We start from the raw sequence: 22,836 nt of genomic DNA on the forward strand, positions 1-22,836 counted from the left end.
CTGATGTGGGGCTCGAACTCATGAACCACGAGATCATGACCTGAGCTGAAATCGGATATTTAACCAACGAAGCCACCCAGGTGACCCCCAAATATTTCTTTCTAGACCCCAAAACCTATGAACTTGGGTGGGATAATAATGCCTCCCTCAAGATTTGTATTCTGGGGTGAGTCATGAGCCTATGCTTAGGAACGGTATGAGAGACAGCCTGGGACACCCCCTGTTGGGGCTGTGGAGAGAATGTGCCTGAGAATATCTTCTATCATATGGTACAAAGCATGGAGAGGAGTTTAAATTTATTGGGCAAGTTGCTCAGTCAATAGTCTACACTTGCTTATTGACAATAACTCCCTCTTTGGACATTTGAGTGTATTTATCCCCCTATGGTAGTAAGTGCAGGAGCAGAGAGAGTAATGGAAAATGAGATCTTCCACCATTACAACCTGGTCACTATCAGAAGGAGAATCACCATTAATGAGAAGAGACTTGTTAAGATGAAGAAAATGGGTCTATTTTTTTTTTTTAAGTAGGCTCCATGCCCAGTGTGGGGGTTGAACTCATGACCCTGAGATTCTTAATCACTTGCTCTACTGACTGAGCCAGCCAGGTGCCCCCCAAGTAAGTCTAAATGAAATTATTTTTTTCACTTACCAGATTATGTGACTTAATTAGCCCAGATCTACCCTTTCAATATGGTAGCCACTAGCCCCATGAGGCTATTTACATTTGCGTCTGCATTAATCAAAATTAAATGAAATTTTAAAAACCTAGTTCCTTAGTTACACTAGTAACATTTCTGGTGCTCAGTAACCACATGTGGTTATTGGGCCACCATAATGGACAACCCAGATATAGAACATTTCCTTCCTTGTAGAATCAGTAGGATTTCCTAGATTGCAAGATAGTCCTGGTCTAGAGCATAACAAAGAAGGAATGACCCAAACAATGAAGTCAAGAGTCCATTTTCCAGAGCGATGTATCAGGATGTTTTCTATTCCATTCTTGGCTTTACTTATCCCATTATATTATTAGTTTTGATTGAGCCAGTACAAACATATCATGTTTGCTCAATTATTTTAGAATAAGCGAGATTTTCCCCATTAGCCAAATGTATGGGCTTACATTTGTATATTATATACTTTCTTTGCTTCCCTCTCTTATTGGCTTTGTAGAATATCTGAATTTGGTACATTAATATAGCTTCTATCATGAACTGTGGAAAAATTCTGGTTGGGAAAGTTGATTGAAATTAATGATTCAGGGAATCTTTTGAATAATTTGTAGATTTCAATTTTTCTTATTCATCTTCTTCTCATTATCACAGGTAACCAAGAGTTAGGTATATATTTTTATGAGCAACAAAGAAAAAAAATGAGAGTCTGACAGACAGATGGAGAGGGACAAAGGAAGGGACCAACAGAGATGAACAGAGGAATACAAGGAGGGACATTTATTGAGTGCGCCCTGTGAGCCTATTACTAGGCTAGGTTATTGTTTCTTAATTCGTATAATAACCCAGTGAAGTAGATTTTATTTTTATTTTATATCCAGGAAACAGGTCAGAGAGGGATTTCACTTTGCTCGGGGTTCACACAACTAGTAGATGGTAGTACTGAGAGTCAATGAAACTACCTTACTGGAAGGATCATGAATGTTCCATTCTATCAAGTGCTAGGCCATTATCTCTTTCTTTCCTGAGACCTGACAGCTCTCTCTTTTTGTTCTTATATTTTCTTCTCTCTTCAATTTTTTATTTGAGGAGTTTTTGTTCTCTTTATTTAGAAATAAAGAGCAATGTGTTTGAAAGGTTTTCTAAAGTGATTCTTGTTCTGAATTGTATTATACCAGTTTTCTGCTCTTCAAATTTTTATTGGAATATTAAGCAATGGCCAATGCTGTTTCATTTCTAATGATTTCTCGTTTTTCAGTGGGGATGATTTTATTTGGGTCTTTAATTTGCTTTTTTTTAAAACATTTTTTTACATTGATTTATTTTTGAGAAACAGAGTGAGACAAAGCATGAGCGGGGGGAGGGGCAGAGAGAGAGAAGGAGACACAGAATCTGAAGCAGGCTCCAGGCTCTGAGCAAGCAGTCAGCACAGAGCCTGATGCAGGGCTTGAACTCACAAACTGTGAGATCATGACCTGAGCCGAAGTCGGACGCTCAGCTGACTGAGCCACCCAGGTGCCCCTTTAATTTGCTTTTTTAACATGTGGGGGAAGGGGTGAGAGGAGTGAACTAGGACAGCAAGTTACTTCAGTGTGGTTATATTGTCTCCAACTCCTCATTAAAGCTGCTGCATTTTCTGTGGTCTCCTTTCAAATTTTAGTATTCTGCTCTTTTAAGTGGGCAGAAGTTTAGGGTGAACCTCAACAAAGCTGCATATGTCACTACTCTCTAGTGATTTAATGTGAACCATATATACTTGTATGGTTAAACAAATAGAATGCAAACAAAATGCCCATTACCCAGTTTAAGTAACGCAGTTGTTCAGACAGCAATTACTTGGGGGTGGGGGGAGCTATACCGGAGGTTTGCTTTTCAGATGGTGTTAACACAAAGAAGAATAAACTGCAGGGGTAGATGTCACTATATTTCTGGGTAGATTATTTAGGGACGGGTACTTTCTAGGTGTTGGCATGACATGTCATTTACTTCTCACTCCCGGGAGCAGATATTGCTACAAGGTTTTTACAGTTGAGTAAACTGAGGTTCAGAGAGATGAAATGACTTGTTCAAGGTCACTTAGCCAGTAAGTGACAGAACTAGAACTTGATTCTGGCTCTTCATCTGTGTTAGTGAGAGGTTTGGGGAGAGACTTTACTCACGAGACTCTCACTCTTTTATTACACCGGGCACGTTTGATAATATCTGGTGACATTTTTTGTTATCCGAACTGGAGATGTAGTGAGTAGAAGCCAGGGATTCTGCTAAACATCATACAGTGCACAGGCCAGCTCCCTCAATAATGAATGATCAGACTCAAAATATCGGTAGTGACAAGGTGGAGACATCTTGCTTTGAGGTAAACAAGCCAATGGACAGCAGACCTCTTGTCCCCTAGGTCTTGAGGACAATAGCATGTGCGAGGGTGAGGTTTGGCTTGGGAGGAGAGGCAATAAAGACTCTAGGAAGCTGCAGTAGCTCAATTCACTTAGGCTGTTGGCTCTGAAAGGGGAGTTAAGAATTTATATTGAGATTCAAGCCCATATTTTCTGATTCCAATTCTAGTGATTTCCATAGTTTCACCCTCTTAACTTGGCAAGTATTCTGTACAATTTCAGATTTCTTTTGCAGAGAACTCTCGTTAGACAACTCAGAGTTTAAAAATATAAACAAGCATTACTGACAAACACTTTAAAAAATGAAAAGTTTTTAATGAAGATATATCAAGGTTAAAGTACCAAATCGCAAATTTCTATGATTTCTGAAAAAACATTGCCTTTGAGAAAATGATGTAAATGTGTGAATGCCTACATAACTGTCTCAAATGTAATTTACTTCCGTAGCTTGGTTGGAAAATTGCTCTTTGTTTTAGAACAAATTTTGGTCTATGATGGGATACTATAAAGAAAACCCAGATTTACACAATATTAGGAAAATTATTTTATTGGAGTGATTTATTATAAGGATCTGGGGCTTCAAGTATACAATCCAATTTTACTAAATGAACCAAATTTATTTTTTTGTTTAAAATATTTTTTGTTTATTAAAAATAATAAAGACAAACAGTGAAATTTATTCCCCATTTTCCCTTTTCAGTTACTCATGCGTTATGACTGTTATTAGTTTCTCCAGTTCTCTTTAAGAATTTTCTTATCCATATGCAAGGAAACAAAAACACACCTTACCTTTTTACACGTAGATTTTTACTACTTCTCTTTATCTTATTTTCTTACTGAGCAACATATCTAAGTAATGTTTCCATATCAATACATAGAGAACTTTCTAAATTTTTTTTTTTTTTTTTTTTTTTTTTACCACTATGGGATATTCCATCCTTAGGATGAACTACCCAGTCAATCTCTGTTGAAGGACATTTGTTGTCTCCAACCCTTCATTATTAACCTTATGCATATTTCAATTCAAACATTGTGTAGGTATATCTGTGAGGTAATTTTTGAGAAGAGGAATATGAGGGTCGAAGTGTATATGTATTTTTATTTTTGAAATATGTTGTAATGTTGTCTAACGCCAGGGTTACAGTCCCACCAGTAATGTACAACAGTGTTTGAGGATGTTATTAAACTTCTGGATTTTTGCCCATAGAGTGAGTTCAATTTTTCTTTTTTTAAAAATTTTTTAATGTTTATTTTTGAGAGAGAGAGAGAGAGAGCGCGCGAGCGAGCGCGCATGCACGAGCGGGGGAGGGGCAGAGAGAGGGAAATAGACAGAGGTTCCAAAGCGGAATCCGTGCTCACAGGAGAGAGCCTGATGTAGGCCTCAAACTCAAGAACCTTGAGATCATGACCCGAGCCAAAGTTGGCGCTTAACCACCTGAGCCACCCAAGTGCCCCTGAGTTCAACTTTTCTATTTCCTTTGTGGAAATCAATATGTTTAAATTTTTGATTTTTTTCTGGGGTCAGTTTTGGTAAATTCTATTTCCCTAGAAAATTATTTTATGTAGATTTTCAAGTTTGTTTGTATGGAATTTAATAAGGCACTCTCTGTGATTCTTTAATTTTCTATGCATCTTGTCATTTTTCCTTTTTATATTTATACCTCCTTAAAAAAATAAAAGAGAATTATTTATATGTTTTTACTATCCTCCCCTCCCTGCCAAAGAATCATCTTTTACTTTATTGGTTCAAAATTTTTCCTAGTTTTTAATTCATTGATTTCTATTATTAGCTTTCTTATTTTTTCCTTTGGTTTATTTTACTATCATTTCCTTTTCTTTTTTTTTAATGTTTATTTGGGGAGAGAGACAGAGAGAGAGACAGAGAGCAAGCAGGGGAGGGGCAGAGAAAGAGGGAGAGAATCCCAAGCAGACTTCATGCTGTCAGCACAGAGCTGACGTGGGGCTCAGTCCCATAAACCTCAAGATCATGACCGGAGCTGAAACCAAGACTCTGATGCCTAAATGACTGAGCCACCCAGGCTTCCCTTTTTTACTATCATATAAAAATGGAATATATGATTAATGATTTTATTCTATTTTTGGTTGAATAGATGGTTAAGGTTATTAATTTATTGTCTGAAACTGTTTTAGCTGATTTTTATTAATTTTTGATGACTATAGTTTTCCTCATCAATGCATCAATGCATCTGGAATCTTTGATTCCAGAACTGTTTAAGAAAAGAAATAATATTTAGGGGTGGAATGGCCATTTTGTCTTCTTTTGTAATCAGATTCTAGTTTAATTCCATTGTGATGGGAAAACGCTATCTGTTCCATTTTTATCTTTGGAATCTAGTGAGGTTTTATTTGTGGCCTAATACATGGCCAATTTTTATGACTATTTCATGGGAACTGAAATAAAATGCGCTTTTATGTCAGAGGAATAAATTTGATATATGTCAATCAGGACCAGGACGATTTCCACTTCATTGGCTTTGGGCCGATGTTATTTAGATCTTCTGCATCCTTGCCCTTGTTCTGTATTTTGTTTGTTTGTTTTGTCTAATGACTGATGTCAAGGGCTAAGAAAAATGACTTTGTCTCTAATCACTAAAGTATCTCTATTTCTTTTCATGGCTGATGAGATTTCTGCTTTGGCTTATGAGATTTCTGCTTTATGAATATTGCTGATAAATTATCGGGTCTGTAGATGTTCATAAATTGAGAATTTTCCATTTGAACAGGAAATTTAGCCTTACCAAGCACCCTTCTTTGTTTCATTAAATGCTTTGGAGCCTTAGTTCTAACGTACCTAGTATTAATATGGTGACCCCTGGTTTATTTATGTCTTAGCAATTAGTCTTTTGGTCCTCTTGTCGTTAGCAAGAATTCCCGGGAACAGCAATGTTCCTGTTGCTTCACCATCTTTCCCTTGAACTTCTGCATTTCTGCATCGAGGTCCTCATTCCAGGAGGTGTTTATGTCATTCATATTGAAGATAATTCCTGGCAAAACACTTGGTTTGGATTTCAATCTGCCCGCCTGGCACCCTTTTTCTGGTAAGAATTTCTGTTTTTCTTCTATTAAATTTGCATCCATATTTTCCTATATCTCTTTATTGCTCGTACTTTAATCAGTTTCATTCTCCTGGATGAGCTCCTTAAGGGGTTGTTCTTTGGTGACGGTGGGAGGGGGAGCAGTATGCCCAGAGAAGCCTTCCAGATTTCACCCTCAAAGGGGCTTGCTGGCTTTTACTCCCAGAGACCGACTACTTCCGGAAAGTGGAGCTCGTCTCTGCGTTGCTTCTTTTTTTGGAGTCTCACCTTATTTCCTCTTTCCAAATCAAACTGAGTCCTGCAAAACTTTTCCCTGCTGCCCGCTTTACCCGGTTCCTATACTCGTTTTACGAACAAGAGAGCTGGCTTACTTCAGGATGAGCTCCCCATCTTCAGGAAGTCTATCCTTGGCTGGCGTTTCCCGAGATCCGGTGGCTGGGCCTTTATACCGCCCCGCACGCTTCTCCCTGATGCCTCTGGCACAGCCGCGGCCTCGTCCCGACTGCTTTGGGAGCCCTTTCGTAGATTTTTGAGTCTATAGATTATATGTGTCCCGATCGCACTGACGGTGGGATTTGTGCAGCCTCATTAATTCTCACTTTTGTAGGATTTGCACAAGAGGTATGTATACCAGAATTCTGACTTCATTTTGAGATTAGGGTAGGCACACCAGTCCTTCAGAAGCGTAGGTCAGGGGCAAAGGGAAACAGAGCTGCAAGTTTTTTTTTTTTTTTCAACGTTTACTTATTTTGGGGACAGAGAGAGACAGAGCATGAACGGGGGAGGGGCAGACAGAGAGGGAGACACAGAATCGGAAGCAGGCTCCAGGCTCCGAGCCATCAGCCCAGAGCCCGACGCGGGGCTCGAACTCACGGACCGCGAGATCGTGACCCGGCTGAAGTCGGACGCTGAACCGACTGCGCCACCCAGGCGCCTCCAGAGCTGCAGTTTTTAAAATACACCGTTTCACCCACACACTTAGGAGCAACTGAAAATGTGAGGAGGTGTGAGAAAGCTTACGTAATCTTCACCTTAAATTCTGGCTGCTGCTTCTGACACCCGAAGTCTAGGCATCTCTGTCACACAGGTAGGGCCATGTTTCTAAGTCTACGTTGCTCAGACGATACAGTTGCCGTGAGGGACAGTGAGGCAGGTGCTTTGACATTCTGTGTGGCATGGTATATGTGGGGACGGCCTTGCCCCCGCCGTTTCACGCCATCTTGATGTCTCCACTTGCTTCTCCATGGACATAGCCATGGAGTGCTGGTGAATAACTGTGGGTAGTAGGCTGGCCCTTTTTAAAACTGGAAGTCATCAGGGCGCCTGGGTGGCTCAGTCGGTTACGCGTCCGACTTCGGCCCGGGTCATGATCTCGCGTGATCTCGCGTGAGTTCGGGCCCCGCGTCGGGCTCTGTGCTGACAGCTCAGAGCCTGGAGCCTGCTTCTGATTCCGTGTCTCCCTCTCTTTCTGCCCCTCCCCTACTCATGCTCTGTCTCTCTCTGTCTCAGAAATAAATAAACATTAAAAAAATTAAAAAAAAAAAAACAAAACTGCAAGTCATGATACAGGGTCAGCGGGGATTGCAGAGAACGGCTAAGCCACGACATGGAGAATAGTCTTTATTTGGGGGTAGCCTGGGAGGTATAAGCATTCCACGAGATTTGATATTTTTCACTCACATGACATTATTCCATCACTTTCACCATCTTTGAATGTCAAGGACAAGGTTATTTATGTATTCCTTTTATTATTATCTTCCAGTGTCACCTAGCTGCTTAGCAACACTCTAGTACGTTTTCTGGGTTATTGTCTGCCATGCTGAAGGCAGAAATGGTTGGGGGATGGGTTGAATACTGATGAGAATAAATAGGAAGAAAATTAAAAAAAATTTTTTTTAACGTTTATTATTTATTGAGAGAGAGAAAGAGCACGTGACAGAGAGCAGGGGAGGGGCAGAGAGAGAGGGAGACATAGAATCCGAAGCAGGCTCCAGGCTCTGAGCTGTCAACACAGGGCCCGACATGGGGCTCAAACTCACGAACCTGAGATCATGACCCAAGCTGAAGTTGGATGCTTAACCAACTGAGCCACCCGGGCGCCCCATATGAAGATAATTTTTTAAAATTAAGAGCACTTTCCAGTATATAAATGTCGGTATTGTGGATACAAAGATGACGATGGAGGGCAGTAGGCCAGCATTTGTTAAATACCTATTATGTGGCAAATATTGGGCCAGGCATTTTGTTTTTTTTTATTCTTTTCTTTTTATTGTTAATTTCTTTAATTAAACAACTCTAGTATGTGGGTGTTATTAGCCCCGTCTTACAGAGGAGATATCTGAGGCTCAGTGAAGGGATAGAGCCCAGACTTGGATTGATGACTTCTACTGCTCTGCACTGATTACATTTCAGGAGAGAGAACAGGCATGACTACAATTCTCTGACAGGGAGGAGATGGGAAGGGACTGGCAATCAAACAAGGTAGCCTCAGGGTTCCCAATTTAAGTCCCAATTTAAGGCCAAGGTGCTATCTAAACCTAGGTCCCAAGATGATGGCTATTCTTTGAGTTTCTTTCTGAATCAAGAGCCTGGAGAGTAGGCTGGAAGGGAATTAGGGTTTAAGGGATTAAGCACTTTCGGTGTGCTTACTGCCAGGAAGGTTAAAAACTAATAACCAGCCACAACTGTTAAAGAGAATGCATTGTTTCTCATTCAGAAAAATATGTAAGCCAGCAGGTCTCCTAAACATCTCAAGGGAAAGATTATAAAAATGTGTTCTGTGCTTCTTATTCCCAGTGGCTGGTGTCACACTTCCTGGCTTGGTCCAGTGTGGGAAATCAGAAGCTTTTCTGTGCTACTTTGGCAGGGAATTCAACACTTGTCACTGGGTTCGCTCTTTCCTACCACCTCTGTTCTCAAGGACTCACCAAGTCAATTAGCTCACCATTTTACCGTCATGGGCTTTTGCGTTGAGTTCGCTGCTACTATCTTCCTTACATGCGTTTGCTTTCAGCACAGGCTGTTTGAAGTAGAACTTTGCAGCGTGTCATTTCCTATGTCACAGGAAGATAATGTGGCTGTGTAATTAAAAAGGTTAGCAACACTGACATTTCTGTATTTGTGCTAGAATTATCTTGATATTACCAGGGATTAAAGAATTCTGCCACCTGCTAGGAACATATGCATATGTTTGAGCAAAGGTTAATGAGTCTGTTCAGAAAAATGATTCAGGTAGGGGCTCAAGAGCAAGTTGACACATTCTAAAGTAATAGAGGTATATGTTCTGACCTTAGGTCAGTTGGGTAAGACCATTTGAAGGCTCCTTTTTTAGGGAGGTGGCAGGTAGTACGGTGGTTTGATTGATTATTTCAATCTTGAACATAAGACACATTTTCTCTGGCTTACCTAGATGTTCTACCTTGCGCGTCTATCTGCGGTGTCAATTCTGTGTCAAAGTAGTTGGACGTACTGTAGGGGCGCCAATGCCCCTTTATCTTAATCTCTGTGTATTTGTCTTTGTATAGTGTGATGGCGTGTACCTGGATGGTAGCCATGGTGGAGGAATATACACAATGACTTGGATAGATAAATATATTGCATACAAATATAGATTGACACATTGGATCCCATTTCATTACACTCACACCACATTTCAATTCTCTGTTCTCTGAAGGTCTTCTTTAGTTAAATTTTATGGCCAAGCTTTTGAGAATCTTCTGAGTCTCTGAGCCTTTGTCAAAAATGTTATTTTCAGATACGCAGGTGTTGGGTGGTATTTTCTCTTTGATTTACTTACAAAGGGAGGTGGCACTTTGTTTTTTGAAAATTGCTCTCTAGACAGACAAGACATCCCTCTCAAATCAAGATGGTGGCCTGACCTGAAGAAGCCCTTTCCCCTCCCAGAAAAGTGGAGTAGTGAAACTTGTCTGCCTCTTACTCAACTGCCTTACTTTAAGAAAGGACTTGTTAGTTAGTTTAAAAATAGTCATCTTTTATTCCCTGCCTGTCAGGGCCTCTCTGCCTTCTCTCAAAAGCCAGCATTTACTGATGTTCTTTGATTGACACCCTCCTCAGCACTAAAATGGAAGAGAGAATGGGAGAATATTCCATTTTATTGACAGGCGCTGAGACCCTGTCAGGGACAATTGCTTAGCAACCTCTATGGTGCCACTTTTGGGAAAGGGAAAGAAAGGACACAGTTACATATAAATGAAAAGAAAGCATATGTGACAAAGGCCGACTATCATAAAACACTGACTATTTTTTTGTAACTAGCTCTTGAAGTTAGCAATGTGACTTGTAAGATCTGCCCAAATTATCTTTTTCCTCCCTCGGGTTATCGGGTGACTGAAGGGTTGAGAGGGCATCAGGGGTGGAGTGAAAAGTAGCTTGTTCTGGGATGGAAGGCCTGAGTTCCTCCCTCGACTCTCATCCTGGCTGTTTGACTCAGCACAGGCCTCTCCACATTCCTAAGCTTCATGGGTAAAACTGGGAAAACCACCTTTATAAAAATGAAAGAGGTTTATAATGCATGTGGAAGGGGTTTGAAAATTATCTAGAACTTGTAAAATAAAGGGTTCTTAATCATTGTGCTACATTGGGACACAATCTATGAATTAATACGATGCACACATAAGTTGGACATAAATATAATTTTAGTAGTGTAGAAACAACACTGGCTTATGTTTGAAAATATTTTAAAAATGCCTCTGATCCTTGTAGTTCTGTGATACAGAATATCTACTATCTCCATATTCTAGTTAGTAATTATTAACCCCCTTTCTAGGTATGGAATTTTTCCACAGCTACACTGGGGGTAGGTGGGGGCTTGATCAAATCAGTTGGTTTCAAGCCTGTGGCATTTCCACTCTTTTTGGCATTTTCTGTTGCTACCTTTAATTATTTTTGTAAAAGGTTATGTAAACAAGCTTCCTCCAAATTATCTGTGGTGAAGAGCCAGTTTTGTTTTGCTTTTTAAACATTCTAATGTGTCAAATGTGGGTATTTGTAGAATATAATACAAATGAAACAGTAGAGTTGATTTCCTGGTTTGGACAATGTACTATGGTTAAATAAGATGCTATAATTGGGGGACACAGGACACAGGGTACATGGAAACACTGACTTTTTGGTAAGTTTTTGTGAGTCAACTTATTTCAACAATGTCATTAAGGATCAATTATTAGAAAATAAAAATCAATGCAAAATACACAGTTCTTACATTTTAAGTTATTAAAGTCAAAGATATCCAATGACTGTCAAATTCTTACAAAAGTTTTTACATGCGTACTCTCAATTTCTGTACTCATTTTGTGGTGGACCGGTGACAAACAGGTCCACTGACCACACTGGTGTGAACGTGAGTGAAAAGAAATTCCTCTTTTGTTTAAATAAGCAATTCCTGGAGGAACTGTAATGTCTCAGCCTCAATTTTTAGTCCAAGGAAGAACATCTGATTCTCCCAACTTTGTCCATGTCTGGTCAACTATGGTGGGGTGGAGAAGGCAGAATCATGCCAGGGCCCAATCCAAGAGTGAACATTAGTTCTTAGAGCAGCAGGGATGGAGATAAATCCAGGAAGTGGCCAACAAATGACTCGATATGTGGCCATTGCTAAGGATGCAAAGGTGAGTCTCTGATGGAAAGAACTGTAGATTGCTGCCCCAAATGACCAACTATTAAAATAACATCAGGTGAAGAGGAGCAACTATGGGAATTCAGAGAAGAGGAAACTTCTACTTGGGGGGATTACAGAGTGTTTCTTGCAGTGGGGTGGCATCTGAGCAGCTTAAATGCTCCTTGTAGCACCTGTGATGTTTGAGAAGCGATAAATGGGGAAAGCCACTGTTGGGTTTTGAACAGATTGTTATTTTAGGAAATTCATCCTTAGCGGTGAGGAAGTTGGAGTAGGGGCAGGGGATGGTGAAGCCAGAGTCAGGGAGGCCAACTTTAAGTTGGTGCACGGAAGGGATACCAACACCTGAAATGGTGGCTGTAGGATGGTGAAGGAAGTGGATGTGAGAAAAATTGAACGTGTAAAATGGAGCCTAGCAATCGATTCAATGAGATTCAGGGAGCTAAACACATTGGGGGAGGAAGAAGAATGAGTTTAGTTTCGGTTGTACTGCTTTTGAGGGGCTGGTGTGGGTTTGGGTGATGATTTCCTCATGCAGTCAGAAATATGGACGTCAAAGCATCAGGAGTATGCGTTCACCCACCTGGTACCTTGAGTAGTGTCCCTTAAAAAGGTATATCCAAGTCCAAAGCCCTGGTACTTGTGGTGTGACCTTATCTGAAAAAGGATCTTTGAAGATGGAATTGAGTTAAAGACCTTCAGATGAAACCATCCTGGAATTAGAGTGATTATGTCTTACAAGTATTCTTACAAGAGAAAAGACAGGGAGATTTGACACAGAGAGATACACAGAGAAGGCCGTGTGAGGACACATAGAGAGATTGGGGTTAGGCTGCCACAGGCCAAGGAACTCTAGGAGCCACCAGGAGCTGGAGGGCCCTGAAGGATTCCCCACGGGAGCCTTCACTGCAGGTGAGCCCCACTGACACCTTGATTTCAGACTTCAGGCTTCCTGAAGCGTGAGAAGAAACTTCTGTTGTCTTAAGTCACCCAGTTTGGGATAATTTATTATGGCAGCTCCAGGAAACTAATGCAGCACCTCCTCCGAGAGCTCAGTATATATATTTCAAATGATGTTGTTCTTGTGTTGTGAAGTAGAGGGAAAATGAAGCTATTTATTCATCTTTATTAGCATCTCGTTTCTGGGTATTTTCAAGGTGGCTTTTCTTGCAAGTCAGGAGAGGTGAGAATGAAGTAGTTCAGAAGAATGAAGTTTAGGACACCTGAGCAAGTGTACAAGTGATTGATTTATAGGTTGATGTACCACCCTGTCCCATGTAATTCCTTCCTTCCTTCCTTTCTCCCTCCCTCCCTTTCTCCCTCCCTCCCTCCCTCCCTTCCTTCCTTCCTTCCTTCCTTCCTTCCTTCCTTCCTTCCTTCCTTCCTCCCTTCCCTCCTCCCTCCCTCCCTTCCTTCCTTCCTCCTCCTCCCCCTCTTTCTCCTTATCCTTTTTTTTCACTACAAAATCTTTCTCTATTGGAGGATTTCCTACCATAAAAACACAATTAATTAGCTTTAAATTTATTTTTCCATTCTTTTTTTCAATATTTAAAGAATATATATGTGTATATATATAGATGTATACATATGTATATATCTCTATCATCTATCTATTTATTATCTATCGGTCCTTGATGTATAATGTTACATTAGTTTCAGAAGGTATGCAGCATAGTGAATTGACAGTTCTGTATATTATGCTGTGCTCACCACATTTTTCCATTTCTAACTTTCAGAATTTATCATTTTGGAATAACCAGTGTTACCCCATTCACAAGTAATCAGAGCCCCACACACAGTTAAGTCTTATTCTGGTTAAAGATGTGATTATTTTTTTCTCTTGGACCTTTTGAGGTATTGAAAAATAACTTGCAGACCCCTCTAACTTCATTGCTGCTGTCAATATTTGGTAAGAGGTGACTTCCTAGAGAGCAGACATTCTGTTTAGCCCACTGCCTAACACAGGCCATGGCACAGAGTAGGTGAATCCCTTTGTGGCTCTAGGAAGGCAGACAGGGTAAGAGACAACTAATGCTTGTTGGATAATATCCCTGGGAAAGACTCTCTGTACCTAAACTGTCAAACAAAATGTTCTTCAGGAGAACATTCCTCTAATTGGACCAATTAGGGCACATGTCTATCATTGAACCAATCACTCCGGCCATGAGGTATAATTACACTGCAAGAATATAACTGGTTTAATGGCAAGTAGGTCTGACTCCTAAGTAGTCCTGACTCCTAAGGATAGGGTTACTGAGCCCCATTTTGATTTGCCAGTCCTTGGTTCAGACATCCAGCAGATGGGGTTACGTTAGCCTGGGAAGACTGAGAATTACTAATAGAGTTATATTTGCGTCCAAGTGCATTGCTCTGGGTCATACCCTTCAGTTATATAATCTTGAAAGTGATGGTGTGTAACTGATCCAGATGAAGAAGTCCCAAAACTTCTTCAGACTAGGCGAACTGCAGAACAGTTCCAGTCTTATTTATGGAGGGGAAAGTTGGCTGTCTAGATGCCTGATGCGACCTTACTCTCAAATTTATGATCTGTAACTCTGGGGCTATTGTTTAGAAATATTGTAACCTGGCAGCTTACAAGTTCTTTGGAGAATATTGTCGACCTCTCTGCTGTATTGTTTAATTTTTTTTTTACTGGAGCGTGGTTGACATACAATGTTATATTAATTTCAGGTGTACAACACAGTGATTCAACAATTCTATACATTATGTAATGCTCAGCCCAATAAGTATAGTTACCATCTGTCTCCATACAATGTTTTTACCACATTATTGACTGTATTTCCTCTGCTGTACTTTTCATCTCCGTGACTTATTTATTTTATAACTGGAAATTGGTACTTCTTAATTCCCTTCATCTATTTCACCCCCCACCCTCTCCTCTGGCAACCACCCGTTTGTTTTTACCACCCTGACTTCCTTTTGTATCCTTCAACTTGTAAACTTTGTTTGCTTTGCCCAAGTCAAAGTCAGTGTTTGTTCTTACTCAGTGGATCTGAGTCAACTATTGACGTTTACCAGTTCAGTGGTTACCCACAGCTAATTGGTTTAAGGCCAATCCCGAACCGTTCCTGGGGTTGGGGCTGGGGCTGAGGCTAGTTCCTCCAAAACCACACAGCATCTACAGTGGACCATGGCTAGCATTGATGCTGGGAGCGGTTATTACAGTATCTACGCATTTTCATTGTTCAACTTCTGATGGATATTTCCCTTGCTGTTGCAGATATCATTAATGTCTTCCTTTTGCAAATGAGACTATGAGATCACACTTTTACAATGTAAATTATTTATCAGTCTAACATAGATTATTTGTTTATATAAAGAATATTTGGAGGTGCAAGAAATGTTCCTGGAGCCAGAATGCTAAGGGAAGGTGGTTTTAATTTATGCTTCCTGGAGATTCAGGGCTTTCCAAGATATCTCATAGCTGAGATGGCAAAGGAAGGGCAAAGCTTTGGATGCCAACCTGTTTCAGTCATGGTGCTGCTTTCTTAGATGTTTCATGCATGTTGTAGTTATACATGCAGTATTCCATTTACGATCTGATGCTACTAACATGCAGGTGGAAAGCCACTGCTCCCTGCTAGCTCTGTGACCTTGCAAAAAAAAAAAAAAAAATCCCTCCTCCTCTTTGGTCCCTGGTTTCCTTTACTCGTAAAATGAGGGTGCTGGATGAGAAGTTCTTGAAGTTCCATTTTTTTCTCGACAGTCCGTGGTTTTGTGACTTTTGCCCTGGGCCCAAGTGGTGCTTACCAAGTTGCATGGAAACTGACTACATCGCTACCTCGGAAGTCATTAATTCGGCGCGGCTTCCCCCTCTTAGTGAGTTTTCAGCTGGATGATAATCATAAAATGCCAGCATTGCCGATGTGAGATGGAGTTAACAGTCTGAGATTTGCTAAGTGTTTCTGTGTGATCAGTGTGAAAGCAATCACATCTCCAGAGTGAGAAAGGTCAGTGCCCTGTAGCTGCCAGCCCTCGCCGCACTAAGGGGACGCCAAGGGGACTGCCACCCGCCGAACACAAATCAGGCCACGGAGTGAATACCCTCTACTGATGCAGTCTAACAGCTCCGGATGTCAAATGATATTACTTTGGGAGACCGTTAAGCCCCTTTCTCAGTGCTCAGCAGTGTGCAAATCCCCTCATCTCATTTGATTAATCTGAGCGACTACAGAATATTTTATTAGGCGCAGAAAACATGACTGCAGTGCGATAGTCTGTGGCATTACTGAGCCCGGAAATTCTTTGAAGTCTTGTGTTTTCTTGTTTGTTTTCCTTGGTTCTAGTTTGCTTGCAAAAGGGGGGGGGGGCTCTCGTCTCAGTGAGTTCGTGTCCTGTATGAATTAACGCTAGTGACTATATACATAAATAATAAAAAGGGATTATACAGTGAATCGCAACCCCTGTGTGATCAGATTCTTCCCATCCTCAAGAAAGGACTCCTTTCTGTCTCTCACTGCCTCCACACTAAGCCCTGAACACGCACCCGCACTTGGCAGGAAGGAGACCATGATATTCGATATTCACGGCGGCTGTATCTACCTAGCTGGCAAGGTTACGTGTGATTTTTAATTCTCTGTGTTTTTAATTCTCTACATTTTTATGGCTGGCCCACATTATATTATAGTATAATAGACAATATATTTGAAATAACGTGTGATTTCAAACCGCGTTTTCCTTTTGTTCCTTTAAAGGTAATTCTTTCCCCCGGGAGGCTCCGGGAATGCTGGGATTTTTTTGCCAGCCTGCCGAAAGGGAAGAAGGTACCCGAAATGCCGCGTGAGATGGATTCACCGAGCCCGTGCCTGGGACGCAGCCCCGCCCGCTCCTTTTCAAGACCCAGCGCCGCCGTGGCCTGACAAGCGGTAAGAAATGTGCTAATAAAGGCGACGAGCCACTCCGGGGCTGGATTTCATTTCCAGCTTAATTAAGTCCTGGAAACACACCTGGCCTCCAGCTTTGAAGCGCGGCCACGAAAGCCCGGTGCCCTCCTCGGCTCGGGCTCGCCCCGCAGCGATGGTGGGAAGCCAGGCTGAAAGGAGAAGGTGGAGGGAGGCCGCGGCCGGGGTTAGATGAAACGGTGGAGTCAGGAAGCAATATTTCAGAGAAGGCCGCTTCACCCGGTGCGCGATCCATTTGCCCTTGTGCTTCAAAGGTGAGCGGCGCAGCTAGCCTGCAAACGCGCCGAATTGAGACTCCTCCAGGGGCGCCCTGCCGCCCCTGCCACCTGCTGCCCCCACGCCGGGTCCTCGACCGGTTCCCTGCCCGCCCCCCCCCCCCCCATTGTGGTGAACTGGGGACAAAATGCACTTTGCTGGCGCAAGTCCTGACGGGTCCCCGGTACTCTGGGCGGTCCGGCTTCTCCCACATTTACAAACTTCTGGTTACTTCTGGTTCTTCAGTCCCTGTGGCCAGCCGATGCTGCCCAGGGCCTCTTCGTCCTGTTATCCCAGAGACCCGAGATTCTCTTAAATGTGACTAAAGAGGAAAAATCCTTGCTGTGATTTACGGAGCCCAGGAATTTGCAAGGCACTGGCGTGACATCACCTCCCCCGTTTTCGCCACCACTTGTGATGAATTGCCAGGGTTTCACAGGCGAAGAAATGGGGCTCCAAAAGAGCAGGTAAGTGTCTTAGATCTAAGAAGCAGAACCCGAGACCGTGACTTGGATACCTGGGATTTATGAAAGGGAGGCCATCAGGAGAAGCCTGGAGGAGGCGGGGGGGGGGGAGCAGGTGGGAAAAGGGAAGGGCGAATAAGCTTGTGGTCTCAGGAAACTCAGCCTTGGCCTGATCCACGGGGGAGTCTGGAGCATAAAGCACGCCACTGAGCGGTCCCCACCTTGAGGCCAAGAAGCCGACTGAACCCTTCTGAGTCATCTGTTGTGGGCCGTCCCTGGGGGTGATGACATGGCTCCTCAGGCCAGGGGGCTCTCATCTGCCAAGGGCAAGTTTCTGACGCGAGGGGCCAGCTGGAGCTCATTGACAGCCGGCACTCCCGGTGGCTGGGGGATGATGGTACCGCCGGGTGAAGAGGCTCTGGTAGGGTGCCCCCTGCACCCGCCGATCTGTGATCGATCCACACTCCTTGCCTTTGGAACCTAAAGATGCCTCTGAGGGTTGTGGCGACCCAGGGCGGGGGTCACTTCTGTACTTGTAGAATTGCGAAGGTTGTGGCAAACGTGGGGGTACTCGATAGCCATGGAGAAGAGGAGGAGTCCCTTGGCAACAAGCTGTGAATATTTCCCTCTCCCCTTTGACATTTTAGCGTGTCGTACCTTCGCGAGAGCCGCCATTATATTTAGAAAGTACCGTTCCTGTCTTTTCGAGCGCCAGAGTCCCTAGGGCAGAAATCTTGCTTTATTCCATGTGCAACATACCTGAATGCACACATGCCTCGTCTGTAGTCGACTACTAATGAACCCCGGTTGAGTTGACTGCTCCTTCAGTTTGGGGGGGTGGGGGTTACCCCTCCTGGTGTTATTATTTCAGTCAACCAATCACTCACCAGTAATTCAGCGTCTGTTATTTGTGACTAGCTCAAGGGGCGTCCTGCCGGTGGTGGCGCCCGTTTTGTTTCCTACCCATCTGTCTAAGAGTCTCAGAGGCCAAGAAACAGCAATGGGAGGGTGAGGCCTGAGGTAGTTCTAGCGAAGGTTTACTTACTGGGCCAGGAAGAAAGGCAGTCGCACAGGGAGTCGTGTGGGAGAAAGAACGGGTGTCTTGGGATCAGGAGACTTGAAACACCACCCGGCTTTGCGTCTGTAAAACGGGGCAAAGACGCCGCCTGGCTAAACGTGCAGGGCTGCTGTGGAGGGGACCAAGGGAGACCATGCAGGCGAAGCCTACACACTGTGCAGACCAAATGAATACATGTTTAAGGACCGACGGCGGCTCCAAGGCAAGAATGATAGGCAAAAGGGCTAGGAATCCCTCCCTGAAGTTCAAGTGGCACATTCTGCCTTTACTGTGTGTGTGCTTAGAATTCAGTGCCTTAGGGAAAAGAAAAAGCGAAAGGAAAATCAGAGTTCTTCTCTCTTCACTTCCTGACTTCAGGTATCTGTATATGCTATAATTAGGGGCCCCAGCTTACACCAATTTCTGAAAGTTTCTCATTTAATTTTACAAGGACGTATACACTTTACAATGCCTGACACCTGCTCAAGCAGGCAAATAATTGTTTTGACACTGTGACAGTTGTAGAGAGTATTATTTTAAAAATTTCTAAAACCTGCCAATGGGATAATTAGACTCTAATTCTCATTTGCCAGGGCAATGAGCTCTCTGGGCCAAATTACTCCTTGATGGCATGCCAGCCCCCTTTTCCTAGTCCTCATTGGCTGGTGGAGATTTAGTTCCACACGGGTTGTTCCTTTCCTCACCGAGAACTGATTTTTGACCTTTAAAGATAATAGAAATTATGCATTGAGCACATCACTTGTGGGTTTCTTTCGATGGGTGTTTTATTACAGTTCTCATGGCTTGAAGAATACCTTTAATTTAATTTAATTTAATTTAATTTAATTTAATTTAATTTAATTTAATTTAGGGGTGACCCAGTTACTGGCCCATGGCATGGGACAAACACATTGGCACCCGCATCTTGTTACATAGTGGCCAGGAAAGGAGGGACAGCCTGGGGAACAGAGTCCTAGGAAGCAGGTAAAGAGAAAATCTGGACATGAGGTGAGGATCAGGAGAGAACTGGCCAGAGGCGTCATCATGTGTTTTGGGTCAGATTTAGGAAGAATCCCGGACCTGCCAGGGGTGGAGGAAGCAGGGTGGTTTCCTTCCTGGATTTCCAGGGCTGTACTGCTGGACCACGAGCTTGGGGGCTGTTAGGATGTAGAGCTGGGCCAGGCAGCCTTCTAGAATCCCAGCCTTGGTTGGGGACTCCAAACCTTGGAGACTCCAAACCTGGTTGACTTTCAGAATTTGGGCCTTAGATGCATTCATTTCACAGATGAGAAAATGGAGACCGCGCGAGGTCAAGTGGCCTGCTTAAGGTCACGTGGCTAGTGAGTGGCTCAGGGCACTCAAAAAATCTGCATTGACCCGTGCATGTTCAATGCTGCTGGAGTTTCTAGACGTGGAGGAAGTTAGTCAAGCCAGCTGGGGAGATAAGACTTTACCACCTGTCCCCCTCCCATCAGGCAGAGGCCAGTGCCCAGAAAATGGAACGATGGAGGGCTGAGCCACCTTATTCCGGAGTCCGAGGGTTCTGCTGTGTGGAACAGGTAGACGTAAAGAGGAAACTGTGTTTTGAAGGTGAAGGAAACCTAAGAGTTCAGGTAGACAGTCATGAATAGGGAGGGGCTGACGGAGGGGGCAGAGGGAGAGCAGAAGCCAGGTGAAATATTTCTGCATGTGGAGAGTCAAATTCAAACGGTGCAGAAAGGCATACAGTGAAAAGCACCCGTTCCTTAACCCGTCCCTGCGTTCCTCTGACTCACGTCCGCAGGTAGGTTCTTCTTGCTTTTGATTCTTCCAACAGTTATCTTCAAAATTCTCAATAGAATGTGACACTTTTATTTCTCCAATGATTAATTTTAAACATTAGCTGCAGACTCTCTGTTCTGCGTGATCAAAAAGAAAAAAAAGACCTGTGTCACTGCCCCCCTCCCCGCCACCTTGCCTCTTCTCATCCCACTCTTTTGTTATTGGGTGGGTTCTTCTGTGGGCACATGAATAATTTTTAAAAGTGTACTTCAAGTGCTTCATCTTGATCCATCAAATTTACACAAATTGGACTCACCGTTCTGAGAGATAGAAGATGAAATTAGAAGCCCTGAACTTCCTTTCACTTTTCCTCCTTGCAATTCTCATGATCTCCCAACTACATCGTTAAATATCGTCAAGGCTTATTACTTTTTCATTCTATTTTATAAATATGCTTAAGCCTTCCTTGCTTTGCCCGTAGATTGAATTGAAAATTCAAGCATCTCTACGGGTCATTAGCAATGTTATGATTACATATTATTCACCCCAAGATCAAGCAGAGTGGCCTTCTGGGAGGAGGAAATGACATGAATCTTGTGTCGTGTAGATTTGGGCTTTTCAAAATAAGCTTTCAAAGTGTTAAAATAAGAACTTCTTGTCACTTACTTCAGCTTCTCAAAACAGTGACATTTTAAATGGGCTTTATGTATGTATTTTATTCATACAGATGTTGTGTCTAAAGTTTCTAATTTTCTTTTCTTTTTCTTATTGAAACACAATCCCATCACCACTTTACAAAGATTTTTCTCACTTGATCGCATTACCTGCCGAATACGAATCTACCTTTTTGTGAAGAGTTTTCTCCCGATACTCTAGCTTAATGTTCTGGTTGGGACCTTTTACTTTTCACGGCCTGTTGCACAGTTGTATCTCTGGTCTGGTTTTCCTCTTTAATGTGCTTGTGGCTTTGGACCTACTGTTTTCATGGTTTCCATTTTCTTGGCCTTTTTTTTTTTTTTTTTGTCTCCTCAAGCATATTTTCTAGTAATTTTTCTTCCCCAGAAAGGGGACATGAGGAGGTAACTCTATGAATCTTGCATGACTCAATACTCAGCCTTCACGTTTGAGTGACAATTTGGCTGGACATAAAATTGCTATTTAAGCGTATTTTCTTGCAGAGCTTTGAAAGCTACTTGTGGTAGGTTGGGTCCTTGAGAAGTGGAGATGGAGTTTGGAGAGCAAGATGTTTATTAAACATCAACACCGCGGAGGGCAGGATTAGGCTGACTGAGAATTGAAGCTGCTTTGCATGATTTGCAGGCCTAACAAGCCTCAGCCAACATGGCAGGCTGGATGCTCTGGATTGAGTGCTACTCACAAATACCCCGTGTTGGGCTGAAATGGCCGGGCCTTTACACCTCCCTCTCTCAGTCACCAGATACAGGCTGTCCCGAGAAGGGCATGACTTTATGGCACTAGTGTCCTTGTAAGAAAATAAAGAGACACCAGGGGCACATGAATTCACAGGAAGAAGCCACGTGAAGACAGTGAGAAGGTGGCTACCTGCAAATCAAGGAGGAAGGCCTCATGAGAAACCAAACCTGCCAATACCTTGATCTTGGACTTCTAGTCTCCAGAACTGTAAGAAAATACATTTAAGTCACCCAGTGTGCAGTATTTTGTTATGGCGGCCCCAACAAACTAATATAGCTCCCTAAGTTTTTCTGGGGGAAATTTTTGTGACACCCTTATTTAGAGCCTACCGCAGTCAAAATGATTTTCTAATATTTCTGAACTTTATCAAGGTACAAGGTTGAGTACTGTGGAAAAAAACATTTTTTAACTGTTTTCATGCTGGTCATGTTCTGAGCTTCACAGCAGATTCTTTATTTGATAGTATCTACTCACCTCATCTGCCTTCCACTTCTCCGAAGAGATTTGCTCCTGTCGTAGTTCCGAAATGTTCTTTAACCTTCGTGACTTTGCATCAGCTTAATGGCCTCTGCTCATCCCTAAATCATGACTCCTTAGTGCTAGGAACCAACGAATAAATGGGGGTAAGAATAAAGAAAATCAATTTAATTAGTGGTTGGATTTAAATCTGACTTGGGAGGTAGAATTTTGGTTTTATCGCTAGGGCACTTTTTGGAAAAGAGCAAATTATCTAAAATCAAAACCTAACTCTTCTACATCCTAATTCTATGCATTGAACTTAATATCTGGTTATCTTCATTTGGCTAGGTAATGTTTCCAAGTGACCATTTCCTTGGAAGTCAGATATGGTGCTAAATCCCAGCAGCAAAGTGTTGGCCAAAAAGTTCATCAATTAAGTAGCATGTATTGAGTGTGTTATGTTTCCATCTCTGGGCTTAGTACTCAGGGGACACAAAATATCCATAAAACACTGTGTCTCTTCTTAAGGATTGTTTCCGGGAGGCTGGCTTCCATAAAATGATAGGGATATGTCTACTCTGGGATTACCAGGCTGTTGGAAGGTCTGAGAAAAACCACAGGAATGGGAAATATCAGCTCAGTTGAATCACAGGTACATTGCACGGTTTCGAAAGGGCTGAAAGGTTTGCTGAATTTTCACTCCTGATTTTCAAGGGAACAGGACTCCTAA

Source organism: Herpailurus yagouaroundi, unplaced genomic scaffold (assembly GCF_014898765.1).
Source record: "Herpailurus yagouaroundi ecotype Mexico unplaced genomic scaffold, PumYag 159, whole genome shotgun sequence".
Lineage (NCBI taxonomy): Eukaryota > Metazoa > Chordata > Mammalia > Carnivora > Felidae > Herpailurus > Herpailurus yagouaroundi.